General features: G+C 35.2%; 1 protein-coding gene across 4 annotated transcripts in view; it reads right to left on the bottom strand.

Annotated features, from left to right (window-relative positions):
* Positions 1-11,212, bottom strand: part of LOC116343355 (kinesin-like protein CG14535) — a 53,258-nt gene that overhangs the window by 25,720 nt on the left and 16,326 nt on the right. Inside the window, exon 1 of one of the 4 annotated variants that reach the window (XM_031771373.1) lies at positions 3,303-3,407. The exons of 1 other annotated variant lie outside the window; for it this stretch is intronic. The gene's annotated coding sequence lies outside the window, so the exon portion shown is untranslated. Of the gene's footprint in view, positions 1-2,229; positions 2,269-3,302; positions 3,408-11,212 lie in introns of those variants that run through there. 2 more of the 4 variants (XM_031771375.1, XM_031771374.1) reach the window with 2 other exon arrangements.

Raw genomic sequence — 11,212 nt, forward strand, 5'->3', positions numbered from 1 at the left:
ATTTTCGCTATGTTTTATTGAATTATGCGATGGGAATTTAAATTCAGGCCATATCTTTTCGTTTTCCCGAAAATTTGTCGGAACGCGGCACGCAGACACAAACATTTTTTTCTTTTTGCTCTGAACTTTCTTTTTTCGCCCATTTCGCCCGTTGCTTTTATTTTTTACTTTTGTTTGTTGCCATTTTTGGTCGCAAATAAACTTACAAACAAAAAAAAGTTTCGTTTTGTAAGCAGAATGCTTGAGTATTGAGTTTTGAATTTTCCAGTACAGCACGACAATGCCGAACGAGGTACTACACTATACTCAACGAAAAAGTTGTGTTCGATTTTTTTTCTGTTGTTTTTCATTTTCTCTGTTTCGTGTCGGGTGCCGAAGCCACTTGATAGAAAAAAAGCGAAAAAAAGAGGAAAATGCAGACAAAAAAAAGCGACGGCAAAAAGGCCGTTAATAAAAAAATCACATAATCATGGGAATGTTATTTCGAATGTTGTACACAAATGAAAATGAATATGATTACGCTGTGGTCGTAAGAGAGGCACACACAAAAAAAATGTTTGATAGAGTGCAAAATTTTGGTTGCCTGATCGGTTTTTTGGTTGGCAATTTTTGTGGGTTTTCCATCAAATTCCGGGCAAAACAAATTTGCTCATCCATTTGAAAACATCTCATTAATTTCATTGATAAAAGGGAAAAATTCATACGTTTTATTATTTATTTCACCGCAATATTTCTAAATTTAGACAATTTCCCTATGAAATATGTATAAATTACATTCCACACGAATGGAATGCAATGGGAAAAAATGAATAAATAAAAAAAGGTGATCGGCGTTGCTGGAATGAGATGCCAAATTGAAGTGAAAAAATCAAACATATCAAAGCGTTCGATGTCGACCGAATGCAAACTTCATGTACATTGTACAATATTGACGTTCATTGAAAATGATGAAATTCAAACAGAGTCGATTAAAATCAACCGATACCGTTTGTTGATATAGGAAAACGAGTCCGGCCGTATGATTTAAAACCAACTCCAAACAATATGGACGCGAGAATTTGTTTAATGGATTTAATTTTCACGTTTTCGCGCTGCATATATATTTTGAGTGTGTCGTTGAGCAAAAGGAATGAGAAAAAGCAGTAACGCGTAAAAAACTGCGTGACACTATACTGTATGGGTCGGTGTTCGCGAGGGCTACGATAAAAAAAAGTAGCGAAAAAGCAAAGGAAACGGGGCGGTGAAAAATAAATGAACGTTAATAGTTTTGTTGACATATGTTTTAATGGATTCGTATATAGTTTTAATTTGTTTTCGTGAAGGCATCGCATAAAAACATAGACGGCACAAGGAAATTTAGTGAGTATCGTTGTTATACTTGTTTGGATAATCGGCTAATGTTTTCATATATGTATGCATATTTAATGTGGTTTTTTTTTTGCTATGGTTTGTGTCGAAATTTAATTTATTCTCAATTTTTTTTCTTTATTAAATAAATACAGGAGAATATGAACGGTTAGGTCCGGTCATTTATCAAATTAAGCAGTCAATGTAAAATTACAAGACTCTTTTTGTGCCACATTCAATTTGCATAAAACACAATCGGCCATTGAAATCACTGGAGAGAGTGAAAAAAAGAGAGAAATAATCATCATTGACTAGTTTAGAAAAGAGACGCACACACAATGAGAAAAAATTCGCTTGTTTTGTCTCGCCAGAATCACTGAGTGAGGTTTTTGCATTTGCGCCAATACACCGACACACAAAAGTCAGCTCACATCGAGCCGAATGAAAATCAATAGACTGAAAATAACCACAATAAACCGCACACTCAGTGGCTTTTGTAATTCAAACTTGAAAACCACTTGATATCAAATAGAGAGAGAGCACTAAAACTAGAATCATGACTATCACGTATTGCACAATGTACACCGATTCTGTGACTCTATGCAATTATAATATGATTAAAACTTTGCCTTTTGCAACCGCCGCCCATAAAATTTATTATTATTATTGTTGCCGAGAGCCAGAGATGAACACATTAAGAATAGATCGCTCAAGCTTGAGCAATCGGAAATCGGTTTTTGCCATCTGAATCGGTTTTCGAAATTGTGTGCAAATGGAAAAGTATTGTTAGTCATGTTGGTCTTGTTGCACACAATGTGGGGAAGAAGTGGTCTCACTTTAACTTTTGTCTATTTTTAAATACACATAATGTTGAAGACATACTTGATTCCTTTGTCACGATCGAATCTCTGCGATGAGAGCGAAATCGAGAACGAAAATAAAACAAAGATAATAATTGCCACCGAAGCGCAATAATTAAAATCCAATAGTCCACAAGATGTAGGCAAACAACTGAGAGAACATGAACAAAAATGAGGTGGTTACATTTTTACAAAGCTGACTGCCAGAGAACATTTCTCTCGCAAGAACAAACAAAATAAAAAGTAAGAAGACAAGAAAGAGACCGAAAGCGATAGAAAAGAAATCAAATTTGTTTTATTTTCTAGCTTTTGTTTCTAAGTGGCCATTTATTTTTCAAATAGGATTACCGTTCGACAACGGAAAATCGCTGATAATCGTTGCCATTTGCCGTTGTGCTCTTCTGTTTCTAGAACAGCACAGTGCTGTTCATCGGTTCGCTCATGGGCGAAGGTGCGACCAAAACGAAATGAAGAGCAAAAATAGCATTCAAATCCAAAACAAAAAGATACTTTTGAAAATGGATGTATTTTTCAAAGTGGCAATAAGAACATGCAAGTGCAACACAAAAATCACAGGTTCCGAAACCAACCGACCGACCGAGGGAGAGAGAGAGGACAAGATTGTGAGAAACAGAGAGTGATATATAACAAGATAATCCCAGCGCTTTTCTTGTCACTTTTTGTTTACTTTTTACTTTGCAAACACACGGCATAAGTTTGGTTTGTTCGGACAGCATTTTGTATATTGCCGTGTGTAATTTTCTTCGTTTTTTCTATATTTTACTTCAAATCCGGTCAATCAACCTCGCCGAATTGGTTCAGGATGTAGACCAGAGCGCGATTATATCTCTCTGTGAGTGTGTTTTTATCATTCTTGGCTAATTTTCTCGTTGGATTCAAGATTATTTTCCTTTCTTTTTTTCGGTGTCAAATTAAATTCTATTTGGGTATTTGGTATCTACATTTCACATTTTAATACATTTTAATTTCGTATCAACAATTGTTATTATGTAAATATTTATATTAAATGATGCGACATTTTCGTGGAAAAAACGCGACGATTATTACAGAGAAAAAAATTGTATAAATTATTACATTATTCACATTTACACGTTGTTTTGAATGGTTTTGAATGAGAGAATAAAACCGCAACACGACGATACATTCACTACAGTACAACACGACTTTTAAAAAAAAAACAACAGAAAACATTCAAAAAAATAACGGAAGCACCATTTCAGAAAAAATAGAACATTACGAGTCGACGGCATACGATGAACTGGCATCAAAATCAACCGTTTGTGTTTTTCTTTACGAGGGCTCGACGATGGAAAATATGTGATGTGTGTGTGTGTGCAATGTAAATCCGTCTTGCGTTTCGTCCAACGTGCACGTGTTGTGTACGGCATTGCGGCACCGCACATTCTACCTTCTCAAAGAGTGTCGACGATCGTATTTTCTCAGTATTTTCAGTAGGCTCAAACTGCTGCCGTTACCGCGCTTACAAATCATTCGTCCCTCTTTTGCGAAACAGAGTCAGAAGTTTCCTCTTCACGCTCACTTCAATTCGTTTATTGTGCGTTGACAATGAAATAAAAGCCGTTGGCATGAAACAATTGTGAAAATTTCATATTTGCTTTGTGCGGCCACAAAAACCAACGAAACGAAACGCATATGCAACATGGAAATGCGTATGTATACAATATTTCCTGTACGAATGCCCCAAAAGCACGTGAGCCGTCGAATATATGTACGAATCCGTATACACACAATATGCTAAACAGAATATTTACACTATACCAAAAGCGTTGCAAACATATTTCGAACGATTTTATTTGCATAATACTAAGTGCACATGAAATGTGTTGACAAAAAGTTTGAAATCAAACTGAATTTAGAAAACAGTAACCCGTTTACCATTATACCGAAATAGCATGAAATGAAATGAATGCGAAAAGTTAAATGTTTCTCACACACACACAGAGTGTGTACCATTTTCATGTGATGTTCATGAAGATGAAACATCCCTCGCATTGAAATGAAGTAATTACTGCATCTCATCGCATATATGCGATATTCAAATATACAAAGTATTTAAATCATGAATAAATTATCACCAGTCGAGATAATTGAAATGCATAACAGATCATAAATTGTATTGCGACAGTGCCACATCAACAAACTCATTTGTTTATCGATTTTAATTTTTTATTATTCATTCGATTTTGATTGCAGCATCCAGCCAAATGTATTTCGATACAAAATGCATTCCATTTATTATTAACTACAATATATCGATTCTTCGGAGTTTGAAGACATATGAGGAATTGTGTAGGCGGATCTTTCGTCGAATCCAAGGAGAATGGAAGGAGGAAAAGGAGGGAGAGGTTATTGCCGTTTCTCTGTTTGCAGAAAAAATTGCCATTTATTATTATCGATAATGATCAATATACATATATATTATTGCCTCGATTCATATACGAAGTACGAACAAATCAAAATAATTCCAACTTAATAACAGCAATGACTTTTGTTGATTATTCAATTATTTCTATATAGTTCCGATGAGTATTTGATACGGGCCACATCTTCTTCCGTATGTCGGAAGAGCACATTGATTACACCGGAGGCACCGAAAGAGCAACACAAAAGAAAAACATCTTCTCGGCATAATAATTCATTTTGGCTGCTAGCGATGACAAAAATAACTCGCACTTGAACTTCTAGAGTGTGACTAATTAGTACTGTTCTTGTGCGTCGCTTCGCCGACACTACTGGGAATAAAGTTTTTACCATGCGTTTCACATTGCCTTTTATTCTGTTTATTTATTCATTTTTTCTTCTTCTTCCACTCCGTGTCTTTCATGTTCTACTTAACTATCCTAAAACAAATGTCATAACAAAGTAGTTGACGAAAAAAAAAGAATAATATTTAGGCGATATACAAACGCATGTATAATATTCATTGCACAATCTCTATGTGACTCGAAGAGCCACAGCGACAGTACGACGACTTTTATGGCAATGGTCGAACGAACAAGAGATACTGCAAGTTGTTCCAAGCTCAAGAACGAAACGAAATCATTAAAATTGACTCTTGAAACGCTTCGTTCTGCTCATCTACACGTATTTTAATGCATATTTTACAAGCGCATTGAAAAACCGGCACATCGCTTGCCTTCTCATCGTTCCACAAACGTAATAACATTGAAATTGTGACGTGGAAAACGAAAATAGGAAAAACCGAACAAAACAAAAAAATTGGAATGAAACACGTTCAATTTCAAGCATAGAAGAAATGACATTTTCTTGCGTTACGTTTTTGTACACATAACAACAATAATAATAATAGTAATAATGATGTCAACGTTGCTGCTATTTGTTCACAATAAATATAATATTTTGTGGGATATTTTTTTTTTGTTGCTGTTCGGTCGCCTTGTATGCTTTTCTTCTATTTCTTTGTTTTTTTGAAGACAGTCAAAAACTACAGATCCATTCGTTCGACCACAAAACAAACAACAATTTGTCTCGAACACTGCATTTTCTCTTCTTCTCACTCTCTCTCGCTCTTTTTCTCAATGTCTTTTCGGTGTACGTATGGATTGTCGAGTGTATCGTGAAAATGAGATTTCAAGTAAGTATCGTAAGCGCGGTCTGTATTTGTACATTTGCAACAAAGCATAGCGGTTAAACAAGCGCCGTTTTTGTTGTAAATAGACGAGATTTGTGAATGTGGCTTGTCTCTTTGTCAATTAGACAATCTGTTCTAATTAGCAAACACATGGCATATTCTCTTTAGTTGGTATTATCTTTCATTGGACTCCGTTATCTCTCTTTCGAATTGAAAACCACATAATCATGTAATACACAGCTCATGAGAGAGCAAACAGGACACGGAACATAAAAGAGAAAGACGCACACACACATAAAACGAGCAACAGCACCAAACAAGAGCAATACACAAACATTCTCCGTAAATAAATAAGGACGTAACCAAATAAAATCGGATTGATTGTAGCCAAAATAAATCTCAAGTATATAGAATAATCGAATCGGAGTATGAATTGAATTGAATGACCACGAAATAGATTTTCTTGTATGAGATGTTGTTTGACAAAAGACAAACAAACCCACCAAATAAATTCACAAGCATTGGACACCATCATAACATAACTCTACATTACGATTGTTCGAGTTACGAGTATCCAACGCCCGCACTTGTATCACTCTTTTGGTATACGGGCACACTATACAACGAACGATTTTGATGCGCAATCAACGCTGCAAACAAAATATATATATCGATGATCATTTCAATTATTATCATAGCATCAAACGCAATAGAAATGTTTGTCAACCAAAAATAAGAGAACGATTCCGTTAGACTGCTCTTCCTGTAATTTGCCATCTATAGAATTGCGAATTGAAAAGCATCACAGCGTATACTAACCCTTAAAGTATTTTACATACATTGTATGCATTGGAAATTCAGTGAATTCAATGGACGCCATCATAAACAAACAACCCCAAATTTTAACTGATTGAAAGAAAATGGGAAACTGTCTGCCTCCAATTCAACATTGAAATATCAATCAATTTTTTTTTATTCAATGAAAACGATTACAATTTTTATTTCTGCCTTGCAAACGAGCGCACAAAAACTGCCACGTATGCTAAAGTTTGTGGATTTATCCTCGCTATCTATGACTGAACAGCGGGGAAAAAAGAAATATTGAGATTTTCTCTCTTTTTTTCAATAACTGAAAAATTCATATGTGAATAATAGTGATTGAAAATGTGAATCTATTTTATGCGAAATATTTTTAGATTACAAAATAAAGCTTCGAAAAAGCTGTGTGATCCATTTAAATATTTAAACAGATTTTTGCAGTAGCTTCAACGAAATGGCCAGCTCTCAGTGCACTCGTTTTTATACACCACTTTTATGTCGTCTATTCCATTTCGGTTGCGGTTCACAACTATCAAACAATCCAATGTAGCCGAAAAGTTTTCGTTTTAGTTTTTATATGCTTAAAATGAATTTTATTTTTGGGTTTTTGTGTCCTTCCCTTCTCTACCACTCTCTCGGTCTCGCTCTTTGTGTGTGTCCTCCCGCTCTGGACATGATAGTCGTCGGAATATAATAAACTGTCACGAAAACATATGAGTTTCATTGTCCGATATGCATTTGCGACTCGTAGATTGCAGATATGAGAGGGTATATAAAAACTAAAATCATCCGAAAACCTCATTTAATCGAGGAAAAAATTCCACATTTTATTACTAAATAGTTTCGCATTTTTTGCATTTCTGGCAAATGGAGTTTTTGCACAAACCTTCTTATCAGTTACAGTAAAATTAATGTGTCTTCTGAATATAGCTCAAGTTTATGCAATTTTTTTTTGGTTTCTCTCGCACCGAAACACATATTTGCATCCATATTACACGCCGAAATGCAAAAATTAAGAACTGATTCAGAAGCAAATTTACATTTTTGTTCTAACAGAAAAATGCATTACCTTTTCATATACACAGAGGTGAAATGATTTGCATAAATGGCAACCTGAGAGCAAAACAACAACCACCGATTCAATTTGTGTACAAGAAAAAGATGAAAATGTTGATATCTACTGGCAATTTTCGGCAGTTGATCCTGTACACTTGGCTTTATCGAATCGTTTGTCCCTAATCCCCCGACGTTATCAAATAAAATTATACTTTCCCAACCGCAGACAGACTTTGTGGCTCTTGCCTATGAGTTGTGGCAATATTTTTCCCAAATCCACACCAAATAGAATTCAAACCGTAATTTATTGAATTTAAAATTGATTTCCAAAATAAATGAAAAGCAATCTTGAATTTCCTGATGAAATTTGAGGCTTGCGGAGGATTTTCGATCGTTGCCGACACACACACAAATGAAAACAATCAAACAATCTAACGAAATTTCAACAGTTTTCACAAATCTACATTTTAACAAATGCATTTTTTATCCGAGGGATGTATCGAGTGTTACATTCAATTGAAAATGCATGGATATGTTGTTTAATGTAAGCAAATATATATTATATCCCCCTTTAGTCGTGCTGTGAGTGTAAGAGAGAAATGTATTGCACAGAGTCATCGTCGTCGTTCAGATTTAATGCAATAAAAATAATCATATTTCAAAATGTGTCAAGGAAACCAGAAATACTGAGAGTCGATGCTCGACGACTCACAGTGGATAAAAACGAAATGGGGAAAAAATTGAAAAATTCGAAAAAAAGCCGTTTGTGAAAAAAGTATAACACACACTCGAAAGAAGCGAGGAGTGAAAGTAAAAAAGTTAATAAATCAATTTTAAAGTGCTTCATCACACCATCGTTTATAGCAGTGCTCTGGCTAAATGGATTATTGGTCCCTTCGTTTAATTTACCTTTTGCCTTGCACGCCCACACATTTCGGATGTATACAGTCGTTCGATTTTACACGCGGTATGCATTACAACTGTATAAATTGCTGTGAATCAAGAATGTTAAATCCAAAAAAAAAACGAATCCACAACTCACAAACGAGAAAAAGACGAAAAGTTGAAGAAAAAAAAAGAAGTGGTTCAGTCAATATGTCTTTTCGTGTTTGCTGCTGCTTCTGATGTTATAATGTTCTCTCCTTTACGAATGGAATCCACCGTCTTCATGGCTTATAAATTTTACAATCACATGTTCGCAGCACGATCCAGCGATATTGTTTACAGCACTCAGCGTGCAATTTGCTGCTATAAATCATTTACTCTTTTCACCGAAAAGTATTGCTCACTCAGTCTCGACTCTTTACAAACACCCGAGAAGAAAAAAATATATCTTTTATTACTTAACCATTTCCCTATAACGACATCGATTCGACATACAATAACAAAGAAAAAATTCATGCACTACATTTATCGTATTTCAGTTTTGGTAGAAGTCATCGAATTCTAATTCCTGGTCCATTGAACTGAGTCCGGATTTTTTTTCGGCGTGTGAGAATTCAGACGGAAAATATTTATCTATTATGTATCATCCTCCCCGGCAATTATTAGTGAACTCGAAAAAAACGAGTCACGTGAATTTTCCCATGCCATTGTGAGTCATAAATACAAACTGTTTTCATAGTCGATTTGAAGGCGAAAAAGAGGAACGAGTTCGATGTATCAACAAATTTGTATACAATTTCAAATCCAAATCCGAAAAGTTTGTATTTAATCAAAGCGATTGGTTTACTCGGTGACGAAAAGATGCTGTGAATGAGGGAAAACACGTTTTTTTTCTCTTCTTTCACTTGTTTTGTGTTTTCATAATGTTCGAGAGCACTCAAATTAAGTGCATATATGCATTTTCAATCCGATACGTTAGCGATATTTGTGAAGAAAATGTGTGGTGTGATAATTTGCCATCGCTTTTAACATCTGAATCATTTGAAAGGCAGCACTAGAAGAATGAACCTTGATGAATCGGTGTTGCGTCGAATCAACGTCACCGAAGATTTTCCTCGAACCCTTGTCGCAATGTACGTCGAAATGTGTGACAACTTTGTACACACTTTCACTTTGCATTATGCGTATATCCGAATAAATGCGGATACAATATTCTTCAACGATGTGTTTGATATCGCATTGAATCCATCATATATATGTATATATTTTATTCATTCGAAGCACGTGTCGTTAAAATCATGAAAACTATTAGGAACTTTTCGTATTTGGGTTGTTTAGTGTCAATATCTTGCTTTTTCTTCAATTTTACTTGAATGTTTTTTGCGTAAACCGACGTGTGAAATATGTGTGTATGTGCTCGCATATAAGCCGTGTTACGTGCAAATCAAGGGGAGGAATTGTAGACATCCGTTTGTCGACTTCCATATCCATATGTATAGAGTTTCGATTTCAAAAGACAAATGGGAATTACCTCTCTCTCTCTCTGTCTCTAAGTGAAACGGAAAAACCGCATGAATGTGTTTTGCAAACAGAGTAAATGTGATTGTGAAAGCAATATTTTTTTTCTACAGCACGGCAATTTTATGAAGGCAATGAACACTAACTGAACACTAAGCAAATAAACTACGAGACAAACAGCCAAATGAACGTCATTCGCAGAATTCTTATTCTTTATGATGACCAAAAATCCATACAGCAGCAGCAGATAATAAGCTCATTTAGATGATTCGCTCGACACCATGATTCCATTTCTTTTCATTAGCAACCAGTACGTGGACCGAAGGTAATTTCGATGCGATAGCAACCCTGAAGAACATACGGAATATATCGTTTGAATGTGAAAGAATTCCCATTTTCGTAACCAAACAAATTCTTGGTTTTTCTCCCAATAAAGAATTCCATTCAATTTTGTCTGTGGTGTCAATGGCACTGGATTCATATTAAAATGATATATGATGACGTACTAATTCTTTCATTGCAATGCGAAACCTTTTGCCATAGATAAATGATTTTGTGGAAAAAACAAAGTGGCGTCACGATTTTCTGATCGAAGTTTATAATTGAATTTTCACATATCTCGGTGCAGTTGCCGTTTTTTTTCATTCGGTTGATTTTGAAATGTTGATTGCATTTTCGTGCACCTTGCGGAAATCATTGTAAATTTAGCGAACAAAAAAAAAAAAAGATGAAGAGCAAGCGAATTGGAAAGAGTGAAACATTCACTTCGAAAAATCGACGTGGCAGTCAAAATTGATGTTGAGCCGATATGTCTTTGCATGTTTGTGATCAATTTAGCATAACTATAAGTAAATCTCTTTCGTTCTTCATAAATCATGTATGGTGAAAATTTGTGTCTGTTGTAAGTCGGGGTCGATACATGGTACAAAAGGACAAAATGCATAACATTGCAATACACTGACTCTGCAATGTTGATCGGATAAATTTGTTTTCTCTCTGCATCCATTTGACTGAAATGGAATTGTATGCTGGTTGAATCGAACGAAAGAGAGAGAGAGAGAGAGAGAGAGAGAGAGAGAGAGAGAGAGAGAGA

Source organism: Contarinia nasturtii, unplaced genomic scaffold (genome assembly GCF_009176525.2).
Source record: "Contarinia nasturtii isolate CC-2019 unplaced genomic scaffold, AAFC_CNas_1.1 Cnas_scaffold_993, whole genome shotgun sequence".
Classification (NCBI taxonomy): domain Eukaryota; kingdom Metazoa; phylum Arthropoda; class Insecta; order Diptera; family Cecidomyiidae; genus Contarinia; species Contarinia nasturtii.